This window comes from Ranitomeya variabilis, chromosome 4 (assembly GCF_051348905.1).
Source record: "Ranitomeya variabilis isolate aRanVar5 chromosome 4, aRanVar5.hap1, whole genome shotgun sequence".
In the NCBI taxonomy this organism is placed as follows: domain Eukaryota; kingdom Metazoa; phylum Chordata; class Amphibia; order Anura; family Dendrobatidae; genus Ranitomeya; species Ranitomeya variabilis.
The window spans coordinates 277,064,826-277,084,171 of NC_135235.1; the positions used below are offsets into that span (position 1 = coordinate 277,064,826).

General features: G+C 42.9%; 1 long non-coding RNA gene across 1 annotated transcript in view; it reads right to left on the reverse strand.

Annotated features, from left to right (window-relative positions):
• The window catches only part of LOC143768819 (uncharacterized), a 39,600-nt gene extending 36,843 nt beyond the window's left edge, over window positions 1–2,757 (reverse strand). The window contains exon 1 of the long non-coding RNA XR_013214048.1: window positions 2,674–2,757. This is a non-coding gene — a long non-coding RNA (uncharacterized LOC143768819). The remainder of the gene's footprint in view (window positions 1–2,673) is intronic.
• Window positions 2,758–19,346: the final 16,589 nt, after the last annotated feature.

Consider the following 19,346-nt stretch of genomic DNA (forward strand, 5'->3'; position numbering starts at 1 on the left):
AGTAACAAGGGTTCTGCACGTTACCGCTTTCCAGTTTCTCTTTGACAGATATTTTAACATCTGTCAGTTTGTTCTGTAGTAAATTGACACACTATGGAAGGTTCTAAAAATACAAGTAAAAGACATCAGATAAAAACTAAATCTCTAACACATCCATTTGCATCTCGTTGCATCCTGCTGTGTACAGTACATTATGCATAATACAGTTATGTAGTGCTGACATTTTTCAGTCTCTTCCATGGCAACATTCTCAAAAAGTTTTCACATTTTAAGATTTTTTGAAGAAAATGATAATTTTCCTGTAATCACTTTATTTCTGTGCTTAGTATGGCCTAAAAGCTTATTTTGCATTTGTCAAAGAGTTTTTGAAGAATTACACAAAATTACTCTTTATGTATACAGTAGATATCAGTATAGATCAGTATAAGGAAAAGTTATAGGACTCTGTTGTATATATTAAGAATTCCATTTTCTCAACATCTCTGCTTGCTGTTAATAAATAAAAATGGTCTTATTTAGGTTTAGACCTAGTTCTGCTCAACCAGTTGCAGTTTGGTATAGCGTATAAAGCTTAGCATTTCCTGGTAAGCTGCATACAGCAGTCAGGAGACGATAAGAGCTGATAAAAGTCACATGGCAAAAAAGGGGACCTGTCAATTGCTCCAAAAGTAAATACTTAAAATAAAATCCTGAACTCCCCTGATTCTGCCGCATTTTACCATTTTGCGCTGCGTCACTTCATTGCAGAGATATTCACATGTGTTCATTCTGGTACACAGTATGTAAAATCTGTGCTTTGCCTTCCAATTGGAAGTTTCTTCACAGACTTCTCAGGGGGTGTGCATTTTCTCCTCGCTCACCCCAACACACCCAATCACAGCTCAACAACTGACCTAGCAGTGTATAAGTCTCAAACGCTACTGAGTTGTGATTGGCAGAGTCTTTGCAGGAGAAAAGAAATTGCACTCTCCCATAAATAGACTCTGAATTAACTCCCAGTTGGACTGCGAGCAGAGATTTCACATAGTGCACTTCTGAAAAAAGAAATGTGAAAATCTCCGCTATGAAGTGGCGCAGCACGAAATGGAAAAGAGCAGGAGAATCAAGGAAACTCAGGGGTTTTTACAAGTTATATATAAACATTTTTTTTAGCAAGTAACGGGTCTCCTTAAGATGCCCACTAGAGTTGAGCGAATATGTTTGGAATCGGTTGCCAAATCTGAATTTGCCATATTTGTGCCATATTGGTACCCTATTTGTGACGATTTTTTTTTAAAAGATTGATTCCGAACCTATATGTTTATTTCTACTCCCATTGACTCCAATGACATTTGGCAGTGTTTGGTGAATATTGCAAATACAATAGTTGCAGCCAATCGTAATCAGAACCGAATTTTAAAAAATTCGCCAGCCCTAATGCCCACACAACTTAGAATGCTTGTTTAGATGAAAGTTATCTTGATCCCTTCTCCTGCCATACACATGCATGCTCGATTCAGACAAAAAGTGTTTAGTTTTCGATGGGAAGAAGGATGCTGCTAGACACTTCTATTAGTGTTGTATCTCCTGTGGGTATTAAAGGTCTTGGCCTTTAAATTTAATAGGCCAACACACGGTTAAGATGGTGGTTTTGCCTTTAATGAAATTATGCACTTGATAAAAAGTGGAAATCCTATAGGTTGTTTGAATTGCTAAAAAAAATTGGATTAGCAAGAATCCAAACTTTCTGCATTTTGATTTGCAAGGATCCATTCATTTCAGACCCTAGAAAGTGGTATAACCAATTATTTGTTACAACTACAGTCTTCTGCTCCATTCTGGTGCTTTTACCAATTCGAGGCTTGTGATTAACCTCATGAAGTCACATGCTCGGGAGGGGTCAACAAAGTGTTAGGGCTAGCGGAACGCACCAAATAATAAAGAGGTAGATATGAGGTGTATTCGCAGCCCGGGGTCCACCGTGCAGAGATGGTACCTGCTGCTGAGTAATGGTGGATGGACACTTGCTCACACGTGGGTTAGACTTCACCCCGTGTGAATAACAGCAAACTCTGTTGCTTTACAGATATGCCTATATACACTGCACCCTGTTAGCAGTCACAGGGTGCAGCTGCAAGACACTAGTGGGATCCCGATGAATCACCCCCACTAATCTGGTGATTGGACTCGCTCTCACCCTCAGTGGCTTTTAAGCCCGCGCCTGAGGATGCCCCGAGTCAGATGCAGAGTCCAAGCGGGAATTCCCACCCTACACTGACAGGCTGTCAGGAAAGCGCACTGATTGCGCACGGTGCCGTGTAAGCGGGCACTGCAAAAGGCACTGTAATGTGTGCTAGGTGTGCAGGTAGCAGAACACAAGGAGAAAAAGACTATGCACAAAGTGGGATCAACTTCATATAGCAAATTTTATTGTACATAACACCTCACCACACACAAGGCACAGTAGGGAGGAACAAACATTTAAAAACAATTAAAAACAGAACATACCTATCCACATCCCCCCCCCAAAATACAGTCACAAGGATCCATATATGCAATAAATATATTGTAGCGGACTAGAGGAACAACAGTGGACCCTCTGGACCGTGGGGAGACCTACCTCTGGGCGAGCGGCCTAGGTGAGAAACGACCCCTATACAGGGACCGCAAGGAGCAAGCCCAGAGGCCACTTACCCACGGTGAGATACCAGGAGGGACGGCTCCAGGAAGAAGGCTGGATACAGGAGAGGAATACGGAAAAACAGCGGGAGAACCAGGAGGACTGGGAAGCCGGAACGGAGAGTCCGCTGAGGGAAAAAACAAAACAAAACAATAGGTAAACAACAGGAACGGGTAACCAGGAACTGAGGGGTAAAAACAAAGGAAGGGACGGAATAGAAGACAAGGTTAGCACGGACAAGAACGGAGTGCTAACGCTGAGCAGGGAAACAATGAAGGGCCAAACGCAATAGCAGAAATGCTAAAACAATCAGGCACCAGGGAGCAGGAAGACCTACCTCTTATAGTAGAGGCAGGAACGGGATTGGGTGAGAGACAGATGACCTCATGACCTCAGGAAGAGGTAACAGTGGAGCTGAGCCTGCGTCCCTGAGGGAAGCTAGAGCGCCTGCGCAAAGAGAGAATACCTGCAGAGGACCTGGACACCGGAAGTGCCAGGGAAGCAGAGGAGCGCGCGGACCCGGACATGGATAGTCGAGGACATGCAGCAGCAGGGAAGGAAGACCCGGAGATCACAGGACCAGGAGCAGAGCGGACGGAAGCAGGTGCCGGGACCGAGCGGGGACGCAGGAGCGCAGCGCCAGGAATGGAGCGGTGAGAGCGGCGGGACCCGGGCGGTGCAGCGGTGGAGCGAGAGCGCAGGAGCGCAGCGCCGGGAACAGAGCAGTGAGAACGGCGCCGCAGGAGAGCGGCGTCTGTAACATATATGTCATGTAACAGACATACAGGAGTTAGACAGGACAATATCAACACATATATTTATTTAATATCTAATGCTGCCAACCAAAGGAGTCTTCATGAAAAAAATATATATATCAATTGGATCCTAAATGTGACCAATATAGCCCAATCACACAACGGATCTGTGACAAATATGCAGTTATATCACGAAAATCCTGCCCTTAATCTGGCACCCCATATCATACGTTACCAAACAACGCAAAGCCTGCTACCGAAGGGTTAATCCCTCATAAGTATCCAGAGGGAGAAGATAAATAAATGTGCCCTTAAGAAGAATGTAGGCACAGCAGACGCGCACTGATTAGTGCTTCCAGATAAGGCTGGGTTGTCCAGATAATGGAGCTAGGATCAAAAGAATATAGGGAGGGAGGGAGGAGGAAAGGAGCCCAACGCGTGTCGACGCTGCTACGGCGTCTTCGTCAGGGGTAGATAGTGAGACTGGCCTCCAAACAGACCTTTTATGTGTGGAGCATAATATCGAGGATTTACCTCACCTGTGTGGCTGCTGGCGATGTCCCAGAAACTAACAGTTGCACGGCACCAAGTGAATAGTTCCGGACCTGCGCACAATAGTCATAACCCATGACCTGCAGCATGGCAGCCAATCAGCTCCTGCATACCATGCAGCATTACAGAGAGACCAGCGCTAATAAGCAATGGGCTCCTGGGGAATTAATGCGCACGCGTATTCGTCCCACACATGGGGACTTGTAGTATCCATGCATGCACGCCCGGCTTCCCAAATAAGGGGCGCCCCGGCACGCGCAAAGTGTAGGAACAGTGTGCACGCATACCAGATTCTCTACTCACATAAATCTAAGTGCATCAGTCCCAAAAAGTCCGGGATAGTTGTAAGGTGCCCAAAAGGGCCCATAAGCATCAGTCAATAAAGATATTACTGTGTGCACACCTAGAGTAATATAGGACAAGCGCTAAGAACAGACAAAAATATGACAATATACCAGCCTGTCCGTTTGTGCAGGCTCGATGTCATCAGAGGCATTGTTATCAGGTTAGCCTAAGGTTAGCATGGGATCAATCTATGGACCCATAATTACGGAGTATGGGGTATCATGCACTACACAGGCAGTCTGGTACCGCAATCATGCCACACATGCTAAACATAACTCCATAGTGTCTCACATCCCATCCATCCACATCCCACTACCTCTATAAACAATTACAGACCGTGGGGTATAGGCAGATAAAACATAAAGAAAACACGTGAACAATGCGCAATCTGGAATTATGAACACATATGCAGACAGATGAGGATGATCTAAAACAGACATCTATAATTTTCACCCCCTCCAAGGTAAGAATAAGACCACCTGGGTGCACCCCCGAACAATCAAGGTAAGGGGCAAAAAAAAAAAAAAAAAAAAATGGAGATAAGTCCTGCCGAGGAGGATATATATGTGGGGTAATGAAAACTAAGCGTGACCAACAACCCAGTAGGGACCCAATAGGTATTCAGTTAAATGTGCAACCCAAAAGTCATCATCCACTATGGAAAACATAGTTGGTGCACCTTTACCAGAATTGGTGTTGTAAACTCAACCAGTCCCAAAACTATGTCTCCGGGGCTAAATTTGTTTGAAAAAGCCGGTAAACAATAGTTCTTCGTTGATCCCTACAGGAGCCCGACTATTGAGATTATAAATCCACTTAGACTCTCTCCTAAGTAGGTCCAACACAATGTTGCCACCCCGAATGTCCGCTTTAACTCCCTCCAGCCCCATGACCTTCAAGCTCCCCGCAGAACCACCATGTATCTGCAGGAAATGTCCTGCCACTGATGAGAGCTGTTTACCCTTCTCCCAATCCTTTTTAGCAGTGTTAATGCTAGACAAGTGCTGTTGCACTCGGCGCCTTAGCTCCTGTGTCGTATACCCTACATATAGTTTAGGGCACCCACACACCAAGGCATACACCAAGTTCCTGGTGCGGCAGTTGAAATATGCCGACGGTTCAATCCTTTTTGGTATGTGTGGGAGCATTACACCCGTATCCGATATCATGAAACTGCATACGTTACATCCCCCACATGGATAGGAGCCAAAGATGCGGCCACAGCTATTGCTCCTAACGGATGCCCGTTTAAAGTGGCTGGATACCAGCTCATCTTTGAGGTTCCGCGACCTTCTGGCCACCATTCTCGGTGTGGGGGCGAGCCAAGGGCGGAGTTTGGGTTCGGTAAGTAAGATATTCCAATTTTTCTTAAGAATCCCATGTACATCCCCCCATTGGTTATGGTACACAGTAATCAGATCTATTGTCTGTGCATTCTTTTTCTGTTTTGGTTTGAGTATGTCCTCCCGTTCGCACTGCTGAGAGTGTTGGAATGCTCGTGAGATCACTCTCCGTGGATACCCCCTGGCTTGGAACCTGTCTGTCAGTTTCTTGGATTCCATCCGAAAATCACCCTCAGTTGAACAGTTTCTTTTGACCCTCAGAAACTGTCCCTTGGGTATACTGTTGCGGAGATGAATCGGGTGTGCACTGTCATAGTGGAGTAAGCTATTGGTGGCTGTCTCCTTCCTGTGCAAATTCGTGATGATACGGTTATCCTTCATGATGATGTTCAAATCAAGGAAATCCACCCCAGTACGGGATATCTTAGATGTAAGTCTGATGTTCCATGGGTTCCTGTTGAGCAGATCAATGAAATCATTACATGTCTCCAGGGTCCCAACCCAAAAGAAGAGAACATCATCGATGAACCTGTGCCATTCAAGCACATGTTCACGGTATTGCTGAAGCTCATACACATGTGTCTCCTCCCACCACCCCATGTAGAGGTTTGCATAAGATGGTGCGCACCTGGCACCCATAGCGGTGCCAGACGCCTGTCTGTAAAAGACACGATCAAAAATGAAATAGTTCTTCTCCAGAACTATTCTAAGCAAATCCAGTATAAAGCGGTCATGGTCTCTGTTCCCACTCAACTTCCTATCCAAGAAATATGCAACTGCCTCCAGTCCCAGCCAATGCTGGTATACAATGACTCTACGTCAAGCGTAACTATAAGGGTGTCCTTCGGGGTCTCCAGCCTCCCAATCCTTTCTATCAAGTGCATGGAGTCCCGAATGTACGACCCCAGGGCGAAGACTAGGGGCTGCAGGAAGTAATCCAAATAGATGCACGGCTTCTCAAACAGCCCCCCGATCCCTGATATAATGGGCCTACCTGGGGGGTTGTCCAGGCTCTTGTGCACCTTGGGGAGCATGTAGTATGTGGGTATTTTAGGCGTCTCCAAAGTTAAGAAATCCTTCTCCCTTTTGTTGATAATTCCCAAGCCATATGCGGTCAAGACCAGTCCATCGAGGTGTTTCTTGAAGACCTCCGTGGGATCCGAGGGTAAGACCTGATAATGAAAAGTATTTAATAGTTGCCTTTTAGCCTCAGCCACGTACATATCCTTGGGCCAGATGACAATATTGCCCCCTTTGTCGGCCTCTTTGATCACAAATGAATCTTGTTTTTTCAGATTCTTCAAAGAGTATGCCTCCTCCCGGGTAAGATTTTTAGTACCCAAATCCCTTATTTTTAGATTGTGAATATCTCTGCTCACAGTCTCAAAAAAAATTTGTATTACAGGGAAAAGGGAGAAAGGGGGTGAGGCCTGGGACGGAATACGCCCCGCAAACCTACGAGACTTACCATCATCCCCCTCGTTTTCATCAAGGAGCTCCAGCAAATCGCGGAATACTTGTCTATCCTCATCAGGCATGGTGTCAATCACTGACGGTTTGTGATAAAGCAATTTGAACATAAGTTGCCTACAAAATAGGTACAGATCTTTGGTAAGTTTAAATTTGTTAAGTGAGTTAGTAGGAGAGAAGGACAATCCCTTAGAGAGTAAGGAAATTTCTCCCGGTGACAGAGAGTATGTTGATAAGTTGACAATCTGCAACTTACCCAGCCCATTCCCCCGTGCTTTGTCCTGCGTTAGAACCTCCGATTGTTCTTCCTCGTGGTCCTCTTGCGGCCCACTGTCCAATCCTGAAGAGGTCCCCTCCTCGGTCTTAGGCTGGGGGCACCTACGCCTCCCCCTCCTGCTCCGCCTTCTTGGTCGCTTATGTCCGAGGATAAAAAATCACTGGAGACAGGTTCGATCTGCTCAACTCATACTCTATCACCCTGCGTAGTCAGGGCCACTCTTCTATTGTTGCCACGATGTGACCATCTATAGGCTCTCAGATTGTCAAAGTCCTGCTTATCTCGTTGGAACTTATGCTTTTTGCCCTTAATCACCTCTTTTTCAAAGGCATCAATAGATGTTTTTAGGCGTTGCTTAAAGGGGGTGACCTGGCCCTGTAGATCAAAGGCCTGAAGCTTCCCCTCTTTCAACTTAATTTCATCCCTCAGCCGGGTCAATAAGGCATAATCATGTTCCAAAAGCATATTAATAAGTATGGTAGAACATCTGGATAAGCCATCCTCCCAGGTCTTTTTGAATCCAGAATCCACCTCCCAAGCCGGGAAGATCTGCACACGCAGTCCCCTGGGAATAAGTCCCAGCCTTTTATATTCTTCCAGGCTTTTTGTGTTCCACCAGACTTTGGTTAAAGATTTATGCAAGTATGTAATCTCATTGCACAGTTTAGAAAAGCCCTCATCACGTTCCCCAACAGCACCTGCTATCTCATCCCCAGCACCAAAAACATCCGAAGCCTGGCCCGCCAAGCAGCCTCACGAGTTTCCAAATCCATATAAATATTTATAGGCGTGCCACCGCCAAGAAACCCTGGTCAAGCACCTACACCAGGTACAACACAAGCAATTCTGAAAAACAAGAAGGCGGGCACCGCACAGAAAATATACTAAAGAGATCAACCACGTGCATATATAAGATACACAGAACACAAGGAGAAAAAGACTATGCACAAAGTGGGATCAACTTCACATAGCAAATTTTATTGTACATAACACCTCACCACACACAAGGCACAGTAGGGAGGGACAAACATTTAAAAACAATTAAAAACAGAACATACCTATCCACATCCCCCCCAAATACAGTCACAAGGATCCATATATGCAATAAATATATAAGTCATGTAACAGACATACAGGAGTTAGGCAGGACAATATCAACACATATATGTGCTCCACACATAAAAGGTCTGTTTGGAGGCCAGTCTCACTATCTTCCCCTGACGAAGACGCCGTAGCAGCGTCGACACGCGTTGGGCTCCTTTCCTCCTCCCTCCCTCCCTACATTCTTTTGATCCTAGCTCCATTATCTGGACAACCCAGCCTTATCTGGAAGCACTAATCAGTGCGCGTCTGCTGTGCCTACATTCTTCTTAAGGCCATGTGCACACGTTAAGTATTTTTCGCGTTTTTTTCGCGTTTTTTCGCTATAAAAACGTGATAAAAACGCGAAAAAAATGCTTACATATGCCTCCTATTATTTTAAGTGTATTCCGCATTTTTTGTGCAAATGTAGCCTTTTTTTCCGCGAAAAAATCGCATCGCGGAAAAAAAAGCAACATGTTCATTAAAATGCGGAATTGCAGGGGATTCCGCACACCTAGGAGTCCATTGATCTGCTTACTTCCCGCACGGGGCTGTGCCCACGATGCGGGAAGTAAGCAGATTATGTGCGGTTGGTACCCAGGGTGGAGGAGAGGAGACTCTCCTCCACGCACTGGGCACCATATAAGTGGTAAAAAAATAAGAATTAAAATAAAAAATAGTCCTATACTCACCCTCGATGTCTTCCCGCCTCCACTGCATGCTGTCGCTTCGGTTCCTGTAGCTGGTGTACAGTGAAAGACCTGCAGATGACGTCACTGTCCTGTGATTGGTCGTGAGCGGTCATGTGACCGTGACGTCACGGAAGGTCCTGTGCGCACACGCCAGCTATAGGAAGAGGAACGGACGCCGGTGAGGAGATGTCTGGGTGAGTATAAGCATTTTTTTATTTTTTTTATTATTTTTAAACATTCTTTCTTTTACTATAGATGCTGCATAAGCTGCATCTATAGTAAAAAGTTGGTCACACTTGTCAAACGCTATGTTTGACAAGTGTGACCAACCTGTCAGTCAGTTTTCCAAGTGATGTTACAGATCGCTTGGAAAACTTTAGCATTCTGCAAGCTAATTACGCTTGCAGAATGCTAAAAAAACGCGAAAAAAACGGAAAAAAAACGCAAAAAAAAAAATGCTGATTTCTTGCAGAAAATTTCCGGTTTTCTTCAGGAAATTTCTGCAAGAAATCCGCAACGTGTGCACATACCCTTAGGGCACGTTTATTTATCTTCTCCCTCTGGATACTTATGAGGGATTAACCCTTCGGTAGCAGGCTTTGCGTTGTTTGGTAACGTATGATATGGGGTGCCAGATTAAGGGCAGGATTTTCATGATATAACTGCATATTTGTCACAGATCCGTTGTGTGATTGGGCTATATTGGTCACATTTAGGATCCAATTGATATATATATTTTTTTCATGAAGACTCCTTTGGTTGGCAGCATTAGATATTAAATAAATATATGTGTTGATATTGTCCTGCCTAACTCCTGTATGTCTGTTACAGGACTTATATATTTATTGCATATATGGATCCTTGTGACTGTATTTGGGGGGGGGGGGGTGTGGATAGGTATGTTCTGTTTTCAATTGTTTTTAAATGTTTGTTCCCCCCTACTGTGCCTTGTGTGTGGTGAGGTGTTATGTACAATAAAATTTGCTTTATGAAGTTGATCCCACTTTGTGCATAGTCTTTTTCTCCTTGTGTTCTGTGTATCTTATATATGCACGTGGTTGATCTCTTTAGTATATTTTCTGTGCGGTGCCCGCCTTCTTGTTTTTCAGAATTGCAGGTGTGCAGGTAGCAATGTCGGGCTCTAGATAGCTTCCACCATTCGCGAGCAGTAAACACAATAGGAATGGGAATGTGTCATGGGGTACTGGGTAGACTACAGCTCATTACCTGGGCCCCTGCAATATCCCTCAAACTAGGGAAACCATGTCTGTCCCTCTCCCAGAGTTTACACTGAAGGTGTGCATGTCTGGGCCGCCATGCCTGACCCTGAGTCCTGTTTCAGTACTAAGCTGAAACCTCCACCCACCACTCAGTGATAAGACCTCTCACCAACCCCTACAGAAAGCACAGACAGGGAAAACTAAAAAAGGCACCACGCCGCAGACACACAGGAAAATACTATAATGTGCACAGGGCAAAACAATACAAATATAGGAAGGAGAAATATAACGAAGGATAATACACCACCAGATACGATATTTCCTCTCCTAGACCACCACTCCAGACCGAGATCACCAGGCACAAGAAACAAGCTATAATCGGCGATGCCCAAAGCCCAGCAAAACTATTTAAAGGCAATGGACGTGACTAAGCCTCCAACCCGAGAACCAGCCAATTTAACCCCGGACAATCTGGATCAATCTAGCCGGCGCCACTGAGCATATAGTGGACGAATGAGGAATTACCGCTGTCTGTCGGATGCCCTAGTGTGAACAGCATCTGACATGACAGAATGATTAAGGAGCTTTCATCCATCGACAGTCATTCATCTACACACACATGTTATCAAGTTTATACTAGCGCATGGCTGAGCGGCCATGCAAACCTTTTATAGAAGTAGCACTCCAGGACCTTCCAAATGGTCCAATAGGAGCCGCAACAGGACCTGATCATGTGACCCCCGACCTCCAATGAGAGGTCATCCCATGGGCATGCTCAGTATGAGAAAAGCGTCACTTAGTCCCAGAAAGACCTGCTCGTGGCTGATCAGTATTGGCTCCAAAGGCAGAGCCTGGAAAGGAACAGTAACCAGTCGCACAGTATCAGCCTGAGCCAGATGCTGGGACTGAAGACTCCGCTGAGCAGGCTCCACTGCGGCTGGAGAAGAATGGGAGATGGCAGTGGACATGGTTCGAGATTCACCCATGCAGCGGTGGGAACTCGGAACCTAACACAAAGTCATGACCTATGTCGGCTGAGATTGGACTCAGTACAGGAAAGTGATGAAATATTGATGTACAAGACCAGAACTGTAGCAACAGCGGAGGTGACAGAACAAGTGAGGGAAGGTAAGTGTAACATTTCTTTCTAATCTTTTGATGCCTTACCTCCCATCACAGAATTGTGAAAGTTTCGATTTGGATGAAATTGTATCCGCTGTCCGAATTTGAGCAAATCTGTCTGAATTAAATTTTTAGAGATTCACCCATATTTAAAGTCTAGTATATATTGATCTATAACATATTACAACTTCCAAAAATATGAATGCAGGAAAAAGAGAGGGTCTATGATGAATACAATGTGTATGGTAATGGCCCAGCAGAGAGGTTGGTCAGGACATTACTCTTGGTCCCTGAAAACTTTAGTTTCACCACTCTTGCTCTTAATTGCATTCTTAAAAGTCTTTACCAGCACCCTTTTCTTACTCATCAATACATTTTCTGTTTTTCTTCCTTAGGTTCTGTCTTTCACATCTATTAAAGCCCATTAACTAGATTACAAGCACACAATATAAGGCTAAAACATGTTGCTTGCATTAGTGCTGAGCATATACTGAAGCAAAAGGCCACTATAAGACGCATTTTAATTAACACGGGTAATACTTTTTTCCATTCATTCTCCATAGGGTATAGTGCTAATTTAGTCTTAGAGAAGAATGGCTTGTAAATAAATTGGCACCTCCATGGCAACTAGTGACTTGCTTCATCCATTATTTACCCTTTTATTGCCAGAGGCTATTTCTTCAAACAGATTTGTCTAAAGCGAATTGCAAAGTTAGAAAAGACGATAATTTTCGAAGTCATACTATCTTATATACATTAGAACTGAACCCTTAATTTCTATTCGATTTCCACAGTTTGACATTGCTGAAGGCAGTTAATATTGTCCTAATTAACACGTTGGTAAACAATTAACACTGTTCTCATTAACTTTGAGACAGTTAGACTCAGTGTTTTAACAAACAAAAAATCAGTCCTTTATATGTCTATGAAATAAAATATTGACATCTGAATGAGGTCTTACCATTTGGGAAGAGTTAGATGACCGTGTAATTCGGATGGAGATCACAACGCAATGCTTGGACTGTCGGGCACCTCTCCCATTCCAAGTATGACAACGGTACAGAAGTGCATATTCAAGCTATGTTAATAGATTAGCATACTAATGTGTTTACTATCTGTAGCACAACAGAACCCAGTCCCATTCTGAACCAAAATGGACATTTGCAAGTATTTCTAACCACTCTTTAAGTAGAGTGTTATGGCTCGTTCATACATCCGTTTTTCACGAAAGAGTTCTATCCATGCTACTTACGGATAAAACACATAATCATTTTAGTCTATGTGGCTGTTCACAAGTCCGTGTTTTTCATGGATAGAACTTTTACCGATCATAGTCTAATCGATTGTTGACACATCCATGCTTTTTTGCGGACTGAGTGGTCCACACCAAAGCATTGTGACATGTCTGATTTTGATCTTATTCATGGATCAAACTGACCAATGCAAATAGGTGGGTCCATCTGAAAATTGGACAGCACTCTGATCTCATCCATGTCCTCTACATGACAAGTCCAATTTTCTTGTTAGTTTGATAGGAGAAGGTTAAGAAATTTCTCATGCAAAAAATTAAATATTAAGCTTTGATGGAAAAATCTGACACATGGAAAAAACACTGATAAAAATCGGTCCTTTATATGTCTATGAGATAAAACATTGACATCTGAATGAGGTCTTTCCATTTGGGAAGAGTTAGATGACTGTGTAATTTGGACGGAGATCACAACGCAATGCTTGGACTGTCAGGCGCCTCTCCTGTCCCAAGTATGACAACGGTACAAAAATGCATGTTCAAGCTATGTTAATAGATTAGCATACTAATGTGTTTAGTCTCTGTAATACAACAGAACCCAGTCCCATCCGAACCAAAATCCACATAAAAATGGCTAAAAAATGCACTCTATTTAAAAAAAAAATAATATGTGGCTTACCGAAGATGCTTCCATAAAGTACATGTTGGCTATCAGCAGTTTCTGGGTGGATTGCACATATAAACCATAATCGGTGAGCACATGGAAATTGTCCTTATTGAATAAGGACAATGTCATCTGTCCAAGGTCATTTAAACCCACCTGAGTTTTCAAAAAAACTTTTCCAAAAGTAAAAAAAGTATTCAATATTTTCCATTGTTGCACCAGGCTTGCCACAAGTTGAAAAAGAGGCTATGGAGTTTTAATAAGCTTTACTCATTAAAGTTTCACACATTTTGGCACAAATTGGCACCTGCTCATATCTGAGAGGTGTAGATTTTACTTCCTGACTTGAGAACAGCTATAGTCTAGCACATTACATGTCATGCCTTGATAAATCTGTTTATAAGTGACATTATGGGGGCATTGCTAACAAATGGGTTCTCTGTTAACACTCTGTAAGTCGGACATTAATAGTCTTTTTGTGGAAGGAAACTGTGATTATAAGAAAACGGGTCTTCCAACTTTAGTGCTTTAGTGTTTATTTAGGTAGACTATTGGTTATTCTGATACCACAGAAGGTGGTCTACTGACTATGAAGCTTATGCTTCCTGTTGAATACATACCTCACTCTTTTTGCATTCTTAGACAGGAGCTGTGTTCTCCTGTCTGCTGAGATTCACACTATGTACTTCTTGGGAATCACGCGCAATCAATGGGGGTCTTAGGGCCCAGGCCCCATCAACCTGTAGACAATTAGAAAATGAGAGTTAATACAGATGATCGCATCTCCCAAAAATTGGATTTGGGCAGGTTTACCCAATTCATGGAAAATTAAAATAAATGATGGAAAATAAAAAAGTATAATCACTATTGATGAGCGAGTGTACTCGTTACTCTGGTTTTCCTCGGTTGCTCGGAGATTTAGTTTTCATCATGGCAGCTGAATGATTTACAGTTACTTGCCAGATTGAGTACATGTGGGGGTTGCCTGTTACTAGGGAATCCCCACATGTAATCAAGCAGGCTAGTAGCTGTAAATCATTCAGTTGCTGCGATGAAAACTAAATCTCCGAGCACTAAAAAATACTCAGAGGTCACCCGAGCGTGCTCAGGAAATCCCGTGCAACGAGTGCACTCGCTCATCACTAATAATCACCTCTCCTTGTCTCTCTCCCTACCAGTCCCACCTTAGTCAGTCCTACAATTGGGCTCTTTTGTTTCTACCTTCCATCTTTCTTTTGGTTCTGTTCTTACATTCACAAGGCCCTCGGTCATAACTTTGCATGCAATATCCATATGTGAAGTGCGTCGTGCTCCATGTGATGGAGAGAGACCTAATAAATGGAGGACTTGACTGGAAGGAAAACAGAAGATAGAAGAAAGAAGACAAAAGAGCTGGCAGAACAGGTATGCCAAGGGCAGAGGAATGGTGAATATAAAATGTCTTAAACACATTCCCAGCGCTCAATAATATTGAAATTGGCAGCCGGCAGCACCCCATTTTGCCAGTCTTACACAAAGCGAATTGAAAAAATACGGATTCTGATTAATCAGATTTTTTGGGGTGAAATTTCAGGTATACTTGATTTGCCTTGCATTGAATTTCTCTAGAGTTTGATACCTTATTGTAAATTAACTTTCTTCCTAGCTGCCTCCAATAGGTGTCACTAAAGAGCCAGCTTTCTAAAGGAGCCTATTTGCATATTTTTATTCCCAAAAGGCTGCAGAGGTCTCCACAAAGAGAAATAACACCTCCTGTACTTATTTGTAATCACAGTTAACAAAGACATGACTTCAATATTATGGGTTGACACTTGTTTTATATCACTTTTCTCTTGTACTATATGTCAGCATTTCTTGAATTAATGATGCTTTATGAAGTGCATATCAATAGACTTTAGACAATTAGCGGTGACTATGGAAGTTCTATTCTTCTCTGGCTTCAGCGCCATTTTTAATGCACATTTAGACATTTCAAAGATTCGGGAACTTTTATCTACATTTAGTAGAGAATATTACCAGTTTGTCTTTCATGTAGGACAAACATCAGCTTCAAACAGGCAGCGGAAATAAAATTAAAACCAGTGGAGTATTGCATTAAAATGATATTACATTAATTTAAGGTTCATTATTCTTTATATTAGATTTGTTCACAAGAATGCAAATTATGTCTTTAAAACAACAAGCCTGTAAGTCAGACATTAAATGCACAGTGAGCCTCATAAACATGACTCCGGAAAGGAGTAAAATGAAGAAACTGCATGGGTTTGTTTAAAACAAAGCGCTATTAAGCTTAAGAACATCAAGGCCTATGTTCAATATGGAGAGAGCAGTACTAGCTACGAAACATAAGCCTTATTTTACTGTCTCAATAAACCTAGAATGGAATCCATAAAACTATATGAGTTAAAATCACAAAGTATCATTTTTTTTTAGACTTTTCAGCAAAGTTCTTTTCGATGACAGACAATGTACACCCACAGCAGGGGAGGGCTCTTCAGTAGCCAGAGCACAGTTTAAATATTTTAGGTCTATGCGATTACATGTGTTTATTTGGTTTTATGTTAATAATACTAACAATAAAAATAATAATAACAAAAAATAACACAAATAGTTCAGGAAATCTTCCAAAATTCTATTTTCATTGAATATATTTGATGCAAAATTAATCAACCAGGACCGTCCCATAGTCCTATGTCCTATGTTCTTTCTTTCACTTCCTTCCTTCCTTCCTTTCTTCCTTGCTTTCTTTCTTTTTCAATTTCTTTTTAATTTTTCTTTTGTTTCTTTCTTTCTTTTTCACTTTCCTTTTATTTTTTTCTTTATTTTTTTCTTTCTTTCTTCCTTTCTTTCTTTCTTTCTTTGGACAAAAAAGTTTTTAAAAAATATGATGCCCTACAGTTTTTGGAGATCATGAAAACTAAACCTACTTAAAAATATGTTATTATATCTGACAAATTAAAGGGGTTGTTGAGTTCAAACCGATATGTCACTTTGTGTGACTGTAGACTTATCAATCCTCCCAGTGCACACACTTTGCGCTCCGAGGATTCGCCTGTTTTAGACCCGGTAACAGAGGGTATGTATGAGTTACACATACCCCTGGCCAGTGGGCATGGTTTTGCTCCATACACTTGCATTGAGCCAAAGCTTCGCCCCACCTAGTGAAGTGTCTGGTAAGTGGGCGTAGCTGACTAGAGGTTGTGGCCTCAGCTCAATACAAGTATATGGAGAGCAAGGCCGTGCCCCCTAGCTGGGAATATGTATAAGGCCGGGGTCACACTTGCGAGTGCAATTCGAGAAACTCGCGCAAATCTCTCGCATCAATACCCGGCACTACTGCTGGCACTCGGGACCAGAGTGAGCGGCTGCATGTATTTCTATGCAGCCGCATGCTCCAGTCCTGAATGCCGGCGGCAGTGCCGGGTATTGATGCGAGAGATTCACGCATGTTTCTCGCATTGCACTCGCTAGTGTGACCCCGGCCTAACTCATATTTACCCTACGTTCCCAGGTCTGAAACCAGCAAAACCAGGGAATATCATGCGCTGCACGGATTCATAAGTCTGCAGTCACACAGAGTGACTGCAGACTTATCGGTTTGGACCGGAAAACCCTTATAAGCTAAAACTTTGGAAGAAGATAACTGAGGAAAAAGTAATTGACATTTTGATCAAATGCAAAACTCAGGTGGATTTCTTCTTCTGTTTTATTGTTTACTTGTAAGAAAAGCTCAGGATAATCTGGACCTGAAGGACCATAATGAGGGACCAAATAAGGGATAAGTCTTTTAGGATAGGGGGTGCTCTCTGTAGCAGCTGTTTGATCTATCCAATAGATGGGATCCATAACTGATTATTCAGGCTTCCCACAAATTTCACATCACATCTTTCTGTATGAAATGTGAATTGTCGTTACACCAGAAATATAATTGTGAATGTTGATCGTCTACATTATGGCTTCTTTGATGTCTAACATTACTCATAAATGGAGATACAAATGATTTTGCCAAATAAACATATACAAGCAATTACACCACTTGATGGGCATAAGCTTAATGGCACATTCACACAAAACAAAGTTTCATCATGTTTGGTAGTCATGTTTCCTATTTAAGCTGATAATCGTTTCTCATTTTCTAGAACGATTTGCTTTGAATGGCAAATCACCTAAATCAAATCACTCATTTCTAGATATGGGTTGATAATCATAAAAACAGATCAGTTAATACCGTAATTGAAGCAGCAAAAAATACCAAGCACAAACTTGGCAGCTTTTTAAGTTATTTCCACTTAACTGAAAATGGTTGGTAATTGCAAAGATGCTAAAGTAGATGCATGCATACAAATGAACAAGACGCGGTATTTATAATGCAATGTTACAATATTAAAATTCCCAAAAAATGTAACTGCAAAAAAATGTTCTGGCTCTTTATACTCCATGTCTAGAAATAGAGGAAGCTGTCGGACTCAGGCCAGGAAAATCTCTGTGTAAACCAAGACAACAAACAAATCAATTTTGGAACAAATCAAGCCAGACATGTCACTCGAAGCATGGGTCATCAACCTACGACTTGACTACTTTAGACACATCATACGAAGACGGCAATCACTGGAGAAGAACACCATGGTTGGAAGAATAGAAGGAACAAGGCAAAGAGGAAGACCAATCAAGATAATGGCCGAGTAGAAGCTAGTGGACCCATCTAGGCTTACTGTTATGACCCCAATGGCAAAGGGTCTCAAAGGAACATACCAAGTCTGCAAACATAAAAAACCAGCTCATAGGGCAGTGGTAACTGGGCTAACCGTATATCTAATCCTAGCACCACAAATAGCAGCAGCCGGGGAACGTGCCTACGTTGGTTCTAGACGTCTCGCGCCAGCCGGAGAACTAACTAACCCTAGAAGGGAAAAGATAGACCTTTCTTGCCTCCAGAGAAAAGACCCCAAAAGTTTGATACAAGCCCCCCACAAATAATAACGGTGAGGTAAGGAGAAAAGACAAACGTAAGAATGAACTAGATATTTAGCAAAGAGAGGCCCACTGACTAATAGCAGAATATAGTAAGATGACTTATACGGTCAGCAAAAACCCTATCAAAATTTCCACGCTGGATATTCAAGAACCCCCGAACCGTCTAACGGCCCGGGGGGAGAATACCAGCCCCCTAGAGCTTCCAGCAAAATCAGGAATCACATTTAGTACAAGCTGGACAGAAAATAAGAGCAATACAGATAACCAAAAAACAAGGAAGCAGGACTTAGCTTAATTTTGCAAGAACCAAGACCAGCAGACAGGAGCAAACAGAAAGGATCTGATTACAACGATGCCAGGCACTGGACTGAGGATCCAGGGAGTATATATAGCAACACCCCTGGACTAACGACCCAGGTGGGTGCCAAACTGAGGAAAGACAATCCCAGAGTCATATCACTAGTGACCACAAGAGGGAGCCAAAAAAGTCTAATTCACAACAGTACCCCCCCTTTAAGGAGGGATCACCGAACCCTCACCAGGACCACCAGGGCGATCAGGATGAGCAGCGTGAAAGGCACGAACTAAATCGGCCGCATGCACATCAGAGGCAACCACCTAGGAATTATCCTCCTGGCCATAGCCCTTCCACTTGACCAGATACTGAAGCCTCCGTCTGGAGAGATGAGAATCCAAGATCTTCTCCATCACGTACTCCAACTCGCCCTCAACCAACACCGGAGCAGGAGGCTCAACATAAGGAACCACAGGCACAACGTACCGCCGCAACAAAGACCTATGGAACACGTTGTGAATGGCAAACGACACCAGAAGATCCAAGCGAAAGGACACAGGATTAAGGATTTCCAATATCTTGTAAGGACCGATGAAGCGAGGCTTAAATTTAGGAGAGGAGACCTTCATAGGAACAAATCGAGAAG